Source organism: Mixophyes fleayi, chromosome 6 (genome assembly GCF_038048845.1).
Source record: "Mixophyes fleayi isolate aMixFle1 chromosome 6, aMixFle1.hap1, whole genome shotgun sequence".
Classification (NCBI taxonomy): Eukaryota; Metazoa; Chordata; class Amphibia; order Anura; family Limnodynastidae; genus Mixophyes; species Mixophyes fleayi.
In genome coordinates, this window is record NC_134407.1 from 29,003,779 (window position 1) to 29,023,481 (window position 19,703).

The following is a 19,703-nucleotide window of genomic DNA, read 5'->3' on the forward strand; positions in this document are numbered from 1 at the left end:
AGTCCGGGAGAACTCCCAAAAATTCGGGAGTCTCCCGGAATGTGGCAACTATGTGATAGCATTACCACGGGAAAAGGAGTCAGGGGCTAGAGGCAAGTACCTTTTTATTTTATTTTTTAAAACATCAAAGATTCCGCGCACTAAATATTAAAATATTAATTTTGGGTAGAGATATTCTTTAAATCAGGGGTACACAACTTGTTTTGGTCCGAGGGCCAGGTTGGTACATATATGGAGGGGCTGTATTAAAATGTTAACTTCCTTAAAAATTTAAATATTCAAAGTCCAAAAATGATGGCACAAATTATTTCTTACATAATATGGCAGACACAAGGTGGAATTAGGGCAAACATATCCCATTTGCCTTGTCTTTCTGACAGTTATAAGAAAAAAGCAAACGCTTGGTATTTTATCCACAGTTTGTAGGAAAAAGGTTTATAACCCTAAACTATATTTCAAAATGATTGTGATGACGCTGAGGTATGTCATTTTTACTGACCTCAATCTTTCACTTCATTTTTTCTGTCAGTAAATTCCCTGATGAACGGTCCATCCTCCATCAAATCTGTGTTTTTTACATATCAGGCACTAAAACTTGTCTGAGCCACGTCTAATGCACTAGTCGCATGTGTAAGATGTTCTTCGAACCTGGTGAGAATTATTGTCGAACAGGTTTGAGACTCTTCAAACATACTTGAACCTTTCAAACTTGTGTCTAAATATTTTCCGCAAGTTTGTAAACTTTTTCCATCTATCTAGTTTGAGCAACATTTTCAAAATTGTTTTCATCACCTTCTGTTACAAGATCTAATTTCAGCCAAGCTTCAGTTGTTCAGTTGACGACCTTAATTTTCCAACTTGTTGACAGATTTCTGTGGATCCTTAGATGTATTTTCTGGATTCTGTGCAATTTCTCTGAGCATTATACAGTCTGATCTTTGGGTGCATTTTGTTGGTCACCCACCTCCTGGGAAAGATTGGCAAATGCCTTCACTGTTTTCTGCTTGTAAATAATCTTTCTCATTGTAAAATAATGGACTTGACAGTTCTTCTCTTTCCACGTGCCCTATCTCCATGGCATGGTGTTTACACAAATCTAAATGCCCCAGACAGAACTAACATAGGTTCTGAATTAACACAGAGGACACAATCTATTATTCGCTATTTGTCATATGAGATTAGAGTTGTCCAATGTTAGGAGCTGGTGAGGACTAAATGATTCTTAATTATGTCCTGATATGTAAAAAGAGATTGAAAAGAGGTCGTACTTTCTTATTTACATGACTGTAGGTGAATAATGGAAAATTGGACAAACATGTTCTATTTTATACCAGGGACCGTGTTATTTCACAAACACGAGCTGAATTCAAAACCAGGTGGGTCTTACACAGCTTAAAATACATTTGTGGGAATTATAAACAGTGGTACTATATATAAATTTGTTCGTCACAGGGCTGTGGGAATTGAAAGTATGACTATGCTTCCCATGAAATGGAGTGAAAAGGGGAAAACTCTATTCATACAGCAGAAGTACAGAAAGTGTTGCTTAGAATCTGCATCACCCTAAAAACAAAATCTAAATAACTCTGATCCCAACACAATCATGTACTTTGCACTTTGAATACAAAGATATTTAATGAACAATAAGGTACAAATAGAAAAACAAAACATTTAGCTCATAAACCTATTGTCCAAAGACCTTACCTAATTTGACCAGCATAACAAAGCTGTCATGTGAGATTTGACTAAACATCCATATGTGGCCAGATTCAGGCCCTATTGCCAGTTGTGTGGCAGATCTGGCCATACACATTGTGGTTAAATCTGGAATATATCTGGTGGTCTGTCTATAAGGATCTGACCTAGATGCAAAGAGCTTTCATCTCCCAGTAGGCTTATGACCCCACAATACATCAATGTGCATAATCAGCTGACCAGACGGTCATTGGATAGGATGGTCAACTTCTTGCTTTGCCAAAATTGATAAACATCTTTGCCACATTCAGGTGTACTAGTAAAATAACTATGGGTTGTAAAAGAAAGTGATGACGCAGGTGCGTTAAACTTGCAGGAAGAAAATGTAGGTGACAATATTAGAAAAGATCTGTTTAAAAACAAACATTACTGTCCCGACATAAGAACGCTGCGCTTCTGTTGCCTGAGAAGCTTGGCAAAATATTCCAAAAGAAACACTTTTCAGTATGTATAAGCCAAAAACTTGCCAGGCAGCATATGGAAAAGTAATATGAATACTGGACAGAAAATACTAAGATTTCCCGCTGCCAGAAGAATGTTACTTTTGCAATATATTAAGTCAAGTGCAACAAAGAATGTATCAAAGTTTAAACAGAAAATCAATCATTAATATAAACTAGAAAATGTCATCATCATCTTCAGCTACTTATATAGCGTCACTAATTTGTGCAACGCTGTACAGAGAACTCACTCACACCAGTCCCTGCCCCTTTACAGTCTAAATTCCCTAACACACACACACACACACACACACACACACACACACACACAAGGGTCAATTTTGATAGCAGCCAATTAACCTACTAGTATGTTTCTGGAGAGTGGGAGGAAACTGAAGCACCCGGAGGAAACCCACACAAACACAGGGAGAACATACAAACTCCACACAGATAAGGCCATGATCGGGAATCAAACGCATGACCCCAGTGCTGTGAGGCAGAAGTGCTAACCACTAAGCCACCTTGCTACCCAAATGTGATTCAACGTCAACTGAAGTCACTCTGCATGGATGAGTGGTTATAAATAAAATGCAGCTACTTGCTGTGATGTATCCACAGAACATCATTCAAGACAAAAAAAGTTGTGTGTTAAATGTCATACATTCCACTAGACCATGGCGTTATTATATTTACTATCCCCCAGGCTACACCCTCAGAGCTTCAGCTTTTGAAGATTACATTATTGTCCAGCATACAGACACTATCTTCTAACAGTTATCAACTGATATTACCAGACATCTGTCATATGCTAAGATACTGGTAACAGACAGGATACCTTCCACCGAGGGATCATCCCTGAGTAGGAGGATAAACCTGGCCACACCTCACACCTGTGCTGACTGTCATACTGTGGAATATACATATCATCTTCTGTCCGCAATGCAGGAAATAGGAGATTCCAGCACAGAGCAGGACTTATATGGAGCAGTCAATGTCACCTATCAAAAACATGGTAATCCCAAGTAAGCTATGACAGCTGGAAGGAGGGGGTTAGATATAACCCCTAGATAGACCTGAAACAGGTGAGATTTGTGTCCTCTCCTGTAGCAAGCAGACAACGCTATAATTTAACTTTAAAGAAAACCTGCCTCCATTCAGCTTACCTGTCTCACTAGCGCTTTCAAGGCTGTGGGATGCAGCAAGGTAAGAAGATGTGTCTGGGACAAGTACAGTGCAGAATGTGGGGTCATGCAGTCCCTGCACTCGCACAGAGCAAGCTGATTTTTCAGAGAATTACATAGTGTACCAGTCCCGGTTGGGCCAGGTACTCAGACAAGTTGTATCGCAAGGTGAGGTGTAACCTGCACGAACACCAGCTGGTTGACACCTGAAGGCTCTATCACCCCACAGACCGTGACTATACCTTCTTTTCCCATTCACATGGAGTATACTCCCGACTTGACTATTTTTTTCAGCCACAAAGACACTTACAGGTCAGGTCACCTGGTCCATCCACGCTCCGGTATACATGTACCTTTCATTATCCCAGACGGGCCCCAGACCATTCACTTGGCGGCTATAATGAACTCCTATTCCAAGACGCTCATCTGTATTCCGCTGTTTTTATTGCTGATAAGCGGATCTGAGACAGATGCAGGGTGGTAATACTTTGTTAGGGGAAACACATCTCATGATCCTTTTCTTGTTTTTGTAAGTAACCAAAGCTGCACCACTTCAATAAAAACTAATTGTATATAAAAAAAGAGTAACAGGTGGACATGAGTGTGGGGTCGGTCACAGAGAAATCTGTGGAGTGAGGTCACCGTCATAGTGGGACCCAACACAAGTCTGATCAGCTCAAGGCTAGATCCTCTAAGGGGAGGGGTGGGCAATAAACCTAGCCTCCTTCTCCCAGAGACTACCAGCCCTGCACTATCCCCCCAGGTCTGTGTAAGCCAGGGTAATTCAAAATGTTGGAACCCCTGCAATGGCGACTTTGCCACCCCAATGGTCACAGTATAATGGAAACTAAAACCATTATCAATTATCCAATGTGAGAAAACAAAAACCCATAAAGCCGATGCAACTGCTCTATGAGCGCCCACCACTCAATGATTGTGTCCTGGAGTGACTCAGCCAATCACAAGCAATTTCCCATGTTGGGCTCTTGTGATTAGCTAGAGACTAAGGGAAGTCCCAGTCCATTCAGGTCACAGTCATTTAACAGCAGGCGCCCATAGGTTTAAATGACGGTTCTCACATCAAAATGCAAGAACATAAGAATTTCCTGTTATAAAAAGATTTTATTAAAAAAACAAAAAAAAAACAAAGAGGCGAATCAGGGTTTGTGGGGTGTTTTATACAATTAAACCTTATTTTAACTATTTCTTTTGCTGGAACAATATGTGTTAGCATGCACTGGCAGCCACTGACTTATGCATACAATATTATCCAGCTATTTTGTGCTGCATTACACTATGTTACATTTTTGTTTTGAGACGACAGGTTCACTTTAGGTCTTAATCAACTTTACTGAGTGCTATTCCTCAACGGATAGGAATACTTCATTAAAGCAAAAGCAATAGCAAAAACACATCCTGGCAATATGATTTATGGAGTGTTAAATAAAAGAACATATAAAAAAATGTGTAAGTTATTGGACAGGTTAAGTCTTTAGTGTTCTCTAGAAAACAGTCATTCTCTAGGGTGGGAAACAGGTGTTTCCAGGGGCTGATATTGAAAAGCTTTAATAGCATCCGAGCTAATGGACACTCTGCCAACAACCTGAAGTCTATCACAGATCCAACAATTATCATCAACAGGATTGAGTGACTAATCAGTAAGAATCCCATAGTATTATTATTATTATAAGCTGCTTAAGTGGGATTAGTGGCTTGATGACTGAGTTTATGGGTGATAATAACCTAATACGCTGCAGAACAGATGGAAATCTAATGCAACAAATCACCAAAAGATTTTAATCACGCTCCCTTACATAAAAGGTAGATCAAAACAGACACAAAAATGGAATTAGCAACGTGTGTTCAGGCCTTGTGACAAGATACAAATTCTACACAAGGTGTAGAAGCTGTAACATTGCATAGTTATAATTCCTAATTGAGGGTAGGGTTTAATAGACCAATAAAGTTCCAAACTGACATTTTCAGATATACACTTTATGGACACAAGTATTTGGCCACACCTGTTAATTATTGAATTGAGATGTTTCAATCAGACCCGTTGCCAGGGGTGTAAAAAAAATCAAGCACCCAGCCATGCAGTGTCCATTTGCAAACATTTGTAATACAAAATGGGTCGTTCTGAAAAGCTCAGTGACTTCAAGCGTGGTACTGTGGTAGGATGCCGCCTTTGCAATATTGCAATAAAACGGTTTGTGAAATTTCATCCCTGCTGGATACTCCACAGTCAACTGTGAGTGATATTATTAGAAAGTAGAAGCGTTTAGGACAGGCCTGTCCAACCTGCGGCCCTCCAGATGTTGTGAAACTACAAGTCCCAGCATGCTCTTCCAGCTATCAATAGGTTGTCTACTGGCAAAGCATGCTGGGGCTTGTAGTTTCACAACACCTGGAGGGCCGCAGGTTGGACAGGCCTGGACTAGGACAACAGCAACTCACCCACGAAGCAGAAGACCACGTAATCATCCACTGCTAAGAAGTATGGTGCGTAAAGCTGTGTGGCGGGGGTTTAATGGAATGGGTTTCCATGGCTGAGCGGCTACATGCAAGCCTCACATCACCAAGACCAATGCCAAGCGTTGGATAGAGTGGTGCAAAGCACACCGACACTGGACTGTGGAGCAATGGAAACGTGTTCTGTGGAGTGACAAATCACGCTTATCTGTTTGGTCTTCAGATGAGCGAGTCTGGGTTTGGTAGATGCCGGGAGAACGTTACCTGCCTGACTGCATTATGCCAACTGTGAAGTTTGGTGGAGGAGTGATAATGGTATGGGGCGATTTTTCAGGGTTTGGGTTAGGCCCCTTATCTCCAGTGTAGGGCAATCTTAATGCTTCAGCATGCCAAGTCATTTTGGACAATGCTATGCTTTCAATATATATATATAACATTCTCCTTTTCCCACAAGACTAGGTTATATTTTCATCTCTGTATATGTATCATACTGTGGTTTGTGTGTAGTTTACAAAACCTTACAATGGGGGCAATCACTTCACTGTTACAATCTGAGGCAACATCATTTCCTCCCAAAGAGTTTTGTAACATTGCAAAGTACTACTCCAAGGTTTAACTGACTTCCTTAAATAGATTTAATCTCAGTGCAATTTATTTGTGCTGAAATAGTAAAGCTATGTAGTATGTGTCTTATCGTTATTTGCTGTACTATGTGGTATATGATTATGTAAAGATGATATCTAAAACAGCGCAGGTCCTGTGAGAATATCTATATCTCGGGCATAGACAGTTAAAATTGCGTTGGGAGTCATTCAGTGGTCCAGTACAGCCCAGTGACATAAAAGCAGGAAATTCCTCCTGACGGGATTTGCTTCCTTCTCATTTTCTTTTCTAGTCTGTGTGGATCAATAAACATTTTATAAATGGTGCAATTTACCCACAATGCAATAGGGAAGAAAGTATATTTACTTCCCAGCCTAGGAAGGAATTAGACCGACAGTAACAAGTTGGGCAGCACGGTCGCTCAGTGGTTAGCACTTCTGCCTTACAGCACTGGGGTCATGAGTTCAATTCCCGACCATGGTCTTATCTGTGTGGAGTTTGTATGTTCTCCCTGTGTTTGCGTGGGTTTCCTCCGGGTGCTCAGGTTTCCTCCCACACTCCAAAAACATGCTGGTAGGTGTGTCTCTGTGTGTGTGTATTAGGGAGTTTAGACTGTAAGCCTCAATGGTGCAGGGACTGATGTGAGTGAGTTCTCTGTACAGCGCTGCGGAATTAGTGGCGCTATATAAATAAATGATGATGATGATGACAGACTACAGTCTTATAAATACTGGTTGAGCTCACAAAATCGCTGCTTTAACTGTGAGTAGACGACAGGTACTTGAAAACATAAATACATTTACAGTTTTTAATAAAAGAAGAGGCTTTCAAGTAATTATGCCCAAGCGTTGACCGAAAAAAGTCAGGGGTCAGATTAATGAACAACCAATGTTGCTCGTTGTAATTCCGTGTGGATCAGCTCCACCACTGTAGAAAGTTTCAGAGGTAAAACACAGCACACCAGGGCCAGGAAACTAGCAGCGTTCAATTAACATTTATAAACACTGTTGTTGTAAATTGCTTTTCTAACAGATCTTTAGCTGGTAGTATGAAGAGCTAAAGGAATATTTAACACCAAAACTTTACACGTATAAAGCATGAAGGTAAAATACATTGTTTGGTGTTAACCTGATATTCTGCTGCAACTCTGTGAAGAACCATTACTTCTCTGCTGAACAGACAGCAAAAGACCCTGCCACGTTAGTGTTCTGGTGGAATGTGACACAGATCAGTAGGGTGGCACAGTGATTAGCATTGCTACCTGACAACACTGGAGTCACGAGTTCGATTCCACACCAGGGACCTATCTGTGTGGAGTTTGTATGTTCTCCCTGTGTTTGGGTTTTCCCTGGGTGCTCTGGTTTCCTCCCACAGTCCAAAGACATATATGGTAGATTAACTGGCTGCTAATTAAAAAATGGACCTTAATGTGTGTGTGTGTGTGTGTGTGTGTGTTAGGGGATTTAAACTGTAAACTCCAATGGGGCAGGGACTGATGTGAGTGACAAATATTCTCTGTACAGTGCATAATGTGGTGGTGCTATATAAATAAATGATAATCAATACTAATATAGACAAACAATCTGGTAATGCAGTCTGTTCAGCTACTGTGAAAACACTGAACCTATGTATGAATCCAGCAATGTATTGCAGTTACGCAGAGCATGTCTGCAAGCCTTTCAGTCACTCATTGTCTCCTCTCTCTCTTCTCAGATGGAATCCTGCTGCAGAGCGATAAAAGCCTGGTGTATCCATTTATTAAAGTATAAAGATTTCAGGTATTCCATGTATATTATTCAGCCCAGTAAAACACAGACTTTGATAAACAATTAATGTCAAATAGTGTTTTTACTTGTTCTTGAAAATGTCAGGCATTGCTACTACAACGTACAAGAGTAACAGTGACTTATAACGCCTGACAATTCTCTGCGAAAAAAACATACAATAGATCTGGTATCTACAACACATAATAGTTTCCTACAACACAGTCCAATCAGGTCTCTACATTCCTTCATCTCACTGCAAATTTCCACCATGAACTTGACATGATGCGTCCGTCAGTAGCGCTGAACAAACACGGCTTTTAATATCTTACTTCTAAACCATACACACGATTCCCAAGGCAGTAAAATATATGAGTACTTGTCCTTGCACAGAGAACTTGTTTCTCTATATATAGTCATAGCAGTTGTTCTGCCATAGAATTCAGTGGCTTGCTTGGATCTATAAAGATTGAGCTTTCTAACAAATCTCTCAAAACATTGGCGTTTCTTCGCTTTATTCAGTATAAACCTTTCATACAACATATATTTTAGATTACTTAAAATAAAACAAAGTTTTTAATTAAGAGACAGATTAAAATGATTACCACCAAGCCTCTCTATAACTCATACTTGCCCACTCTCCCGGAAAGTCTGGGGGGAGACTCCCGAATTCCGGGTAGGTCTCCCGGGCAAACAGTCAATTCTTCCGCAACCTGCCTGTAGAGAGCCTAAATGACGTGAATAACATAATTTTGGCCCCACCCCCGGTGACAAAATTTCAACTGCACTCACTTCCCTTAAAGCCTATTTAAAATGTACAGTCATCTCAAAAAGAAAGTAGACATTCTTTTAAATCTGTGCTTTTACATATCAAGACATAATTAACAATCAACTAGTTCTCACCTAGTCCTAAAAAAAGAAAAAGACAAACAAGTATGGCGTTTATATGTCTTACAAGGAGGAGTGGGCCAAAATTCTTCAAATATGATATAAGAGACTGATAAACTCATACAGAAAACTAGTGCTCTGCAACCGGTGTGCCACGAGATGTTGTCAAGTGCGCCGCAGCGGCGCAATATCTCCAACAGTAGAAAAAGCACAAGATCTTCTTTCCCACATATGTTCCTTTCCGAACTTCCTCTCCCACTGTATCCAGAAGTCCTGCCCTCCTCCTTACTTATCTTTTCCCTGGTTATGGACCTAGCACTGCCCCTTTCCTGTTACTTGCTGTGGTTATTTTGGTGAGTTCATGTTCATATAACTTTCTCTCTTTTAAGCACTGATCACTGCCGTCTCTTCCCTCCAGCAGTCTCTTCCTTTCTCTCCCACATTAACTGTAAACTGACAGCACAACTACGTCGGCAACCGGCGGCTCTCTCTGTCCCCGGGCTTAAAGTGCTAGCTCCTCGGAACAGGGACATCTGCAGTCACTTCTTATAGAACGTTTCATATTGTGCAATGGTATACCATGAAATTCTGGGAAGGGATTAGGAGTGCCGAGGGTGAGAAAAGGTTGCAGAGAATTGCAGAAAACAACTAGTTCAAGGTATCACTGCTAAAGGAGGTTCAACAAGACGCTGAATCCTAGGGTGCACTTACCTTTTCATACATGACTTCTTCATATTGATTTACTGTTTTTTAAATAATGGCAAAGTAAAGTCTGTTCTGGGTTATTTGTCAAAGGGGATTAGATTGAAATTATATTTAAGGATTTGGTGAGGACTAAGTGATTGTTAATTATCTCCGGATATGTAAATAGAGAATTATATAAGCTGGTGCACTTTCTTTGTCACATGACTGTACCTGCCACTTGCATACAGTAGAGGAGTAGAGGTAAGTATTACATGGGCCGCACTATTATTCAGTCTATCCATTCTCTAACTCTGACATTGCAGCACAAGGCACCCTTTCATTTCTACTACAGAGATGGGGAGTAGCTCATCCCAATATGTTCCTGAACTGTTGAATTACAGTAATTAGATAGTATATGTTGCCAGGTGACGTTATACAAGGAACCAGAACGGTTTCTTATATAACGACTGGTATTATACGACAATGATTGGTATTATAAGTGAAGATGTTAGAACTGTTTTTATTTCTACTCCCACACAGCGTGTATCAGAAAACAGCAGATGCACAATCCTCCCTGCTGAGAGGACAACTGCTCTCTTATAGCTGAAGGGAGAGGGGAATCCCATGGGAACACATAACCCAAGATTCTATTGTCATGTGTACAGTCACAGTGTTCCAATGTATATTACTAAAGGTACTGAGAAAAGGACACTTACCTGCAGGAATTTTCCAATCAATTACTTTAGAAAAATAAGTATACAAGGTCACATTATAAAACAAGAGGTTTGCAAACTTCAGTAAGACTGGACAGGTGACCATGACAAACTAATTCAGCACAACAGCCCACTGGACAGGTCTCAAAGATCCCTACACACAGTGCTGCAGGACCAGCTATGTAAAACAGGATACATGTTTTGCACCTGTTGCAAGACTTTACTGTATTTAGTTCACATGTGTGATGAATGCCTACCGTTTTTTAACATACAGAATGCCTGTGAACAAATTGAAGTTGAGCCATGTAGCATATGTATTTAATGTGCCTGACTGTACATGGTTCATCTGATAGATTTTTGTTTTGAAAGACAATTGAGTAGTGTACAAATGATGTCGCACAAGGGTACACTGTTGTGTCCTGTCCAGTTCCACTACATGGGTAATTACTGCATACCTTCCAACTGTCTAGATTTAATTAGAGTGCTTTGTCCCGGTCGGGCTATAAGGTTGGGAGTTATGTGCCGTTCACGGTTACTCTGCAAGGGGTGTTTTTAAGGGAGGGGAAAGGGTGGACTAGCGCCTCAGAAGTGCTGCCCATTCCCTGGAGAGTGGCCACACCCTTTCCCACTTGACCAAGCCTTCATTCATGTGCAAGCGCAATGGCACATGCACTGTGTCCCAATTCCCCAGCTTAAAGAGTCGGGAGGTATGTATTAGGGCCCTGGGACTCCCTCCCAGTCCACCAGTGATAGCACTGATGAAGCTCTGGAGCCTGTGCACAAGGTAGTGCTCTATCGCATCCATCGCATCACGGCACCGCTTCAGCTGCCCAATGTAATTAGGTTTGAAAGACTTAAGAGATATATTTACTAAACTGTGGGTTTGAAAAAGTGGAGACGTTGCCTATAGCAACCAATCAGATTCTAGTCATCACATATTTAGTACAGTCTACGAAATGACAGCTAGAATCTGACTGGTTGCTATAGGCAACATCTTCAATTCTTCAAACCCGGTTTAGTAAATATATCCCTTAGAGGGGTAATATTAGTGATGGGACATTTTAATCTAATGACATTTTCTCTGCATTTTTCCCTTAGATTCAAACGTAAAAAAGAAAATCAAGTAACATGTTAAAAAAATTGCTCTTGAGAAACATGAAGAAAAGTAAACAAAATAAGGGTGTACTGTACCACAGACAGATCTGTGTGGTATTTTCTGTTCAGAAAAAAAACAGATGAAAAATAGCACCATTATGTCCAGCCTCTTATTTATCCAGCCAGGGGCACTTCAGCCAGCAAACTGGGGGTGGGGGGAATAGGACGGTTATGTCTGTCATGATATGAGTTATATATTTATACTTTATATTATTTTATTTTGTGAGACTTTCTTTTTATTCCAAATGTAACACTTTAGGAGCATAGACCAAATAAATAGTATTGATCAGGTGGTTTTTTTTATTCCCACAAAACAAGAGCAATTGTGCGCTAAATGTTTACTTCTGCTTGTTCTGTGCTCACCATCCATGAAGCCTTGGAAAACAACAGCAGATGGCATTTGGCAATGAGGCACGAGGTCGCATACATATTCTCTGTAAGGTCAGTGATTTGTTGCTGTAACTGTTGGAAACTCGGCTTGTTAAATGATAGCTGAAATGAACAGTACATTCTTAATGCAGCCCTGCAAAATGAAGTTGAACTGTAGGGTGAACTGTATTATTTTACTGTTTCCTTGACATTTAGAACAGCTGTGTTTACTCTGAAAATAAATTAGAAGTTGCTTAATGCACAGTGCCATTTTTTTTTTTAGAAATGTCCATTACACATATTATGTCACTGCTTTTGATGACAAAAAAACATCCTGTTACTTTTTTCTTTTACTATTTTTTTCATTAGTGTGCTCCATAGTAGGTCATAATAGAACTCAGGAGACATTAAAAATCTATTTCCGTTTTTAAAGCACGTTTGCTTTTTTTTTTTTAACTGCAGCTGACATAGAAGATCACAGGTGATTTTTTTTATATTATATTCCCTCTCTATCTTATGGAGATCATGTGATCACAGGGGGATCCCAGATGTGGTTGTACTGCATCATTCATATACTGTACAGTGTTCGATTAAGGACAGCCAGACATCAATACAGCTACCAGTTATATATACTGTGGAACAATGGTGCTTAGGAATATGAATCATACCCACTGCCCTACAAACACATGCAAGCGTTAACAGGTTAATTTATTAAGATTTTAACTCCTTCATCTCTGGATCACTTAACTTTTAGGGAACATTGGTGAGGTTTCTATATACTGAGCAAAAGTGCCCATACATTGCAATATTGCAGCCATTATCAGGCAATTGCAGGGGCAAACGCAGGATTTGTAGAGGGGAGTTTCCACACGCCACCAGTGGGCGTGACCATCATGCATGGGGGTGTGGCTATAATATTAGACAGTGCTTGGCTGCTCTCCAACTCTACCTATCTCTATAATATACATGGGCAATGCTGCTTGCACTACTGTTAGGTGCACGCAGCTCTCCTTTTCAAGCAGAGCCATGTGAAGCGGGCGCAGGGTCCAACCACCTCAATTATACAGTGCCCCAGGCTTGGAGGGGGGTTTCCAGGCACTAGGAACCCCCCCCCCCTCTCGGTTTGCCTATGAATTGGGCCCAATACCTCAGTGTGCATGGGTTGAAAACCATCATGATCCCTGATAATGGTCTTCTCAAAACCGAAAGGATCTTTATCAGGGACTGGCAGAAAATGCAGTGGGAGGATGTGGGACTCTATGTGTACCCTTCAGTCCGCACTAATCAGCTGTAATGAAGCCAGAAGTGATTTGGTGACAAGCCCGTGTGTGTAACACAAAGGTCAAGAGGCTGGGTGGGCACAAAATTGTCCAGGTTTAGGGGTTCCTAGAACTGTAACAACACAAAATATAACCCAGCAATAATAAGTATATGCAAGCCAAAGAGGAATTTGCAAAACACCAGTTTCAATGGATGGAATTAGGAAGTGAAAAGGGAAGCCTATATTAATAACACAATTCCACAGACCGTACTGCTAATGTTTACATGTAACAACACTGACAAATACGGCCTTGTAAACCAAAGATTAACTGTAACAATATTTCCCATCATGATTTCTTACACTAAATGCCTACAGATACTGCAATATGCAGAAACCTAAGAAAGGCCATAGCTCTAAGCAAAATACAGAGTCAAACGGATCAATCTCTGTGTGCTAAGGACAAGTGAAATCCTAAACTACGCCCAACAGTTGTGCTAAAAATAATAAACATACAGTAGGCTGAGCTAGCGGAGGTTAAAAGACATATTGTACTTCTGCCTGAGGGGGATATATATAGTATGTCACATGAGCCTGCTTTATCAGTCACATAAGTCTATTTTCCCATACAGTTGAAATCTCACAGTGTTTTTCTGCAGTAACTGTGAGCAAATCCACTCTAGAAAATACTTCATGCCCTGAATCAGTAACACGGTGCACTCATACAGTTCATTTATTATTACTATTTATTCTGCTAGGCGTGTTGCCTCAATATCATATATATAATTTGTATATATATATATATATATATATATATATATATATACACAAGTTAACCCGTGCATGATACTCATGCATTCTAGTCAAATCAAGATACTTAAGGTCTTAAAAAGGTTCTTGTCATGCATTTGGGCCTAGCCCAGGCCTCCTCAGGGGAAGAGCGTTAGTTCCCGACGCAAGCGGCCTTTTTAATGTGTGTTCATGAGGTAAAATTACCTCACGAAAATGAGTTTGAGCCTTACCAAATTTCAGCCCTTTTTGAATTTTTTTTCCCACACACACTAAGAATTTAGTAGGTCAGTGTATAACTCTGCCCAGCAGGTGGCGCTGCAACTTGGTTTTTTTTTCCACACACACACAGACAGACAGACGCCACTAAGCATTTATATATTAGATATATATATATATATATATATATATATATATATATATATATATATATATATATATAAACTGTCCTGTTCTGAAGCATGCTTTGCTATGTAGAATCACAGTCTTCCTATTGTAGGACCCAACTCTAGGAATTTGCCATCTGCCCTGGGCGTATCATTCATGTATTTATATTCATAAATATTTATATGTGTGAAATCACATTTACACGAAGCTTAACAATACCATATCTTTGGGGGAGATTCAATTGCTGGCAATGTGTCGCATTGGACATTGCCAGCAATTACGGTAGAACGCTCCGCTCATTTATCCTCGCACCCACAAAATGAGCGGAGACTTCTATCAAATCTCTGCCGCAAGGTGTCTCTCAGACATTCGAGAGAACCTCGCGCCTAAATGCATTCCCTCCGAGTATGAAACATCATAAACAACAAATGTAAAAGTTTCCCGTTACTGCTGCAGTGACAGTAAAGCCGTTTCTACGGTAACAGAACTTGGCTCAGACTTTTTACAATGTTCATTTTTTAAATAAATGAAATAGCTAAGATATTTGAAATTATATAAGGTTAGCACTTCTGCCTCACAGCACAGGGGTCATGAGTTCGATTCCCAACCATGGCCTTATCTGTGAGGAGTTTAGTATGTTCTCCCCGTTTCCTCCCACACTCCAAAGACATACTGTTAGGTTAACTGGCTGCTATAAAAATTGACCCTAGTCTCTCCCTCGCTGTCTGTCTGTGTCTGTGTGTGAGTGTGTGTCTATATTAGGGAATTTAGACTGTAAGCTCCAATGGGGCAGGGACTGATGTGAATGAGTTCTCTGTACAACGCTACAGAATTAGTGACGCTATATAAATAAATGATGATGATGATGATGATGATTATGCTGGCATACCTCCCAACAGTTAGAATCCTGAAAGTGGGACAAAATAAGCCCCGCCCCAGTTCCAACCATACCCCCACCATATTTGGAAAAAAGTTCCCCCATTTTCCCTATGGGTGAATCAGGATTCCCCCATAGGTGCAATGGTGACACTCATAGGGGAAATGGGTGTCCTGCCAAAATCGGGACAGTTGGGAGGTATGTGCTGGGGGAAAAAAAAGTTAAGATGTAAAAAGACATTTGCAAATATATATTATAGCATTCAGTATCATTATAATCTGCTACTTAATTTAGCACATTACTGTAATAGAGAAAGGAGATATTTATGGAAACACCATCAAATCGCTTCCACCCTGAGTAGCGAGCAGTGCCTGTAAACAGCACTAAATTTGTGAGATAAGTAATATCTATGGTCATTATGGGCAGGGGACATATACAAGTGGGGGGGGGGGGGCATAATTATTACATAACCCCTGTACCACAAGAAGAAAATTATTACTTCCTCAATTTACACTTGAAATAGTTATTAACATTTTAAATATTTACACTACAAAAATGTTCTTTTTGCTAATTAAACAAGAGCATGTATGCATCACTTCAAAACTTATTGCATAAATAACAATCATTTGTCAACAATTTAATTACGGGAGAATATCACCCAGCAGTGGTAACGTCTAGCAATACATTTATACATTCACAATTCATGGACAGTATTTTGCAAGTAGAAAAAAAAGTATTTAAGATGAGCAGCAACATACAACCAATCGTAGAGGTAATGTGAGGTGAGGCAACGGACATCACCACAACAGGGACCTAGATGTGAACCTATAATGGGTGGCTTAGTTAGCATTTCAGCCTCACAGCGCTGGGGTCATGAGTTCGATTCCCGACCTTGGCCTTATCTGTGTGGAGTTTGTTTGTTTTCCCCGTGTTTGCGTAAAAAATACACAAAATACATCAGGATGCAGAGTATCCACATCCTGGTTTCTGGAACTGACCCTTTAAAATCAGGTCGCTTCTACTTTTGCGGGATTGCGAGTCTGGTTGGAAATGCGCTGGACAGAAACAGTAAAACATCGCTACCAAGTCCAGCCGACTACCACTTCAGGACCACCTGCTTCAATCAATTCAACTTTTTATGTATTCTCCTAAGATAACTGCTCCTTTTAGCCTCATTAATGTCTTAAATGGAACATGATAGAGAGATGTAACAATGTAAATGTCTTTATAACTTGTGTTACTATTTTATATTTATATGTTTCTATTACATTATACTGGGAGAAAGTGCTCTCCCGTGTGTAGTGCAGCAGACAAGTGGAAAAGGAATCCCACTGTCAGTACAGACTGAAGCTGGTTCACACTACATCTGAGAATATTGAAAAAGCAAGTCCCTTTGCGGGATAAAACATGTTCTGCAGCCATCCACAAAATAAGGATTGCCCCTATATATACATACATATATATATATATATATCCTTTGTATCCTGGGAACCTCATTAAAATAATCTATCTCGCTGAGTTATAAAATTTGTAATTGCAATGTGAACATTTTAAAGCGCAAAGGTGGGAATGTCCACATAAATTCTATTTTGAAACCACTTTTCACACGGTAACGAATGAAGAGCTCATTAACAGTGGACAGGTGTGAATGGGCCCTTAGGCAATATACGTACATTACGGCATTCACTTAAAATTACCACTTTATTTGCAGTATCTCAGTATACAGTGCCTACAGAAAATCATCATAATCTGTCAGAATGATTACCTTTTGTCACATTAGACCATAGAAATTGAAATAAACTTTTTCCGTTGCTATTTACACATTTCGAAAAATGAGAAACTAAAATAACATTGTTGGGAAAGTGATCAGGCCCCTGATGTATTACTTTGTAGAGCCACCCTTTGATGTGATTACAGCCATCAGTCTGTCTGTATATGTCTGTACCAGCTTTGTGCACCTAGATTGGGGAATATATACCCATTCTTACTTGCAGAATTGTTCAAGTTCAGTCCAATTTCGTGGTGAGCAGCAATGGACAGATCTCTTTAAGCCCATACACAGATTTATGTTAGGGTTCTGACTTGACAGATGAAGGACTTTCATCGTCCTATCCTTAAGCCACTGCAATGTTTTCTTGGTGGAGTGCTTAGGTCAGTGTTGGCTTACCTGTTACACTCCAGGTGTTGTGAAACTACAAGTCCCAACATACACTTCCAGCAATAAGCTGCTATATATTGGCAAAACATGCTGGGACTTGTAGTTTCACAACACCTGGAGTGTCACAGGGTAGCCAACACTGGCTTAGGTCTTTATTGCTGGAAGGTGAACCACCTGCCCTTCTTCAGCTGTCTAGCAGAGGGCCGCAGGTTTTCCTCAAGAATTTAGGTGCACTTGGCAGCATCCATCATCCATTCAACCTGACCAACTGCCCAGTCCCAGCTGAAGAGAAACACCCCACAACATAATGTTACCAACCCCCCTGCTTCACAGTAGGTATGGTGTGTCTTGGGTGGTGTGTGTGCTTAGTTTGCCCCATAGTGCTTGGAGTGCAGTCCACAAAGTTCTATCTTGTTCTCATCTGACCATACAACCTTTTGCCCCATGGCATCAGAATCTTCCAAGTGTTTTTTTTGCAAAGCTCAAACGAGGCGGAGTGTGGAAAAAGGCTTCGTTCTTGCCACCCTGCCATACAGAGGAGCTCTTTGTAAAGCTTGTGAGATAACTGTCACATACACAGACCAACCAATCTCAGCCACAGAGACTTATAAGTCCTTCAAAGTTGCCACTTCCCTGATCAATAGCCTCCTGGCCCTGCATCCAGTTTAGAGAGACGGCCTGATCTAGGCAAGGTATTGGTGGTGCTATGCACTTTCCACTTCCTAATAATACTTTGAACGGTACTCTGAGGAAGACTTGAACATATTCTTGTATCCTTCACCAAACTTGTGACTTTCCACATATTAATCAAGGAACCCTTTTGAAAGCACTTTCCCAACCATAGTGAAATCTTTGCCTTACCATGTACAACTTGTAGTGAAATCCTTAATGAGCAGCCGGTTTTATTCTGAAGAAATCAAAAGATACAAATGATGTCAGATGATGGTCAATTAGCCTGTTGTGTGATCTGTGAAGGTCATTGGCTGTACCTAAGCAAGTTTATAACAGTTACTCTAAGGGTATCATCACATATCCAAGACGGTTATAATGTGTAAATACAGCTGGGGAAAAAAGTTTGATTTAATATATTTCAATTTCCATAGTGTAGTGTGACAAAGGGTAATGGTTTTGACAGGGTATGATGATTTTCTAGAGGCAATGTAGCATTAATGTGTACCTGTTATGCAGTCTTGCAAAATCTAAGATTAATGGAACATCCAACGTAAAAGCCTATTTACAATAATATAGAGATATTAATATATACGTACATATATATGTAGAAAAATCATCTACTGAACAGTCTCCCTCTTGGCCATAAAACAGGCATATGATTATTGTAATAGCTATTGGTCTAGGTAGAAGTTGTAGTGACCCAATCTCATGTGATCAGTCAGAGCAAATGTACTGAAAGCTGGCAGTTTGATGATCTCACAGGCTGAGCATTCTCCTGCAAGCCCATTGGCTGTCCACACTCATTAATACTCAGGAACATTCATAGTGGCCACAAGATTCAACATAAACCTTATTTATAAAAATACTTTTGGCTTTTCTTAATAAACCTCATTTACAAAATACAATTTTAACTTTTCTTAATAATCATTGATGCCTATAAGTAGCTTTTTTTAAGCACATGCCAGGTACAGGTGTCAAAAATGAGGGCTGCCTCATATCATCATCAGCTATTTATATAGCGCCACTAATTCCGCAGCGCTGTACAGAGAACTCACTCACATCAGACCCTGCCCCATTGGAGCTTACAGTCTAAATTCCCTAATATACACATACAGACTGAGAGAGAGATAAAGAGACAGACTATTAACCTGCCAGTATGTTTTTGAAGTCTGGGAGGAAACCTGAGCACCCAGAGGAAACCCACGCAAACACAGGGAGAACATACAAACTCCACACAGATATAAGGCCATGGTTGGGAATTGAACTCATGACCCCAGTGCTGTGAGGTAGAAGTGCTAACCACTAAGCCACTGTGCAGCTCATACTCCACACTCCTGGTCTCTGAGTGCGATGATGGGCAACTACAGCATTTTTTTTAAAAAGTGGGGAAAAAAGTATACCCTTACCCTTAGATGTACCCTTAAGTCAGATACTCACTGCTACTGTATTGAGGAGCGTGAAAATGCGTGTCAAATGCAGATGAGTTTGACACGCATTTCTTTCTGGAGCCCATTGTTGGCTTCCACGATGCATTAACCC

General features: G+C 40.3%; 1 protein-coding gene across 4 annotated transcripts in view; it reads right to left on the reverse strand.

Annotated features, from left to right (window-relative positions):
- EXOC6 (exocyst complex component 6) overlaps positions 1 to 19,703 on the reverse strand; it is a 213,470-nt gene that overhangs the window by 184,872 nt on the left and 8,895 nt on the right. The window lies entirely within an intron of this gene.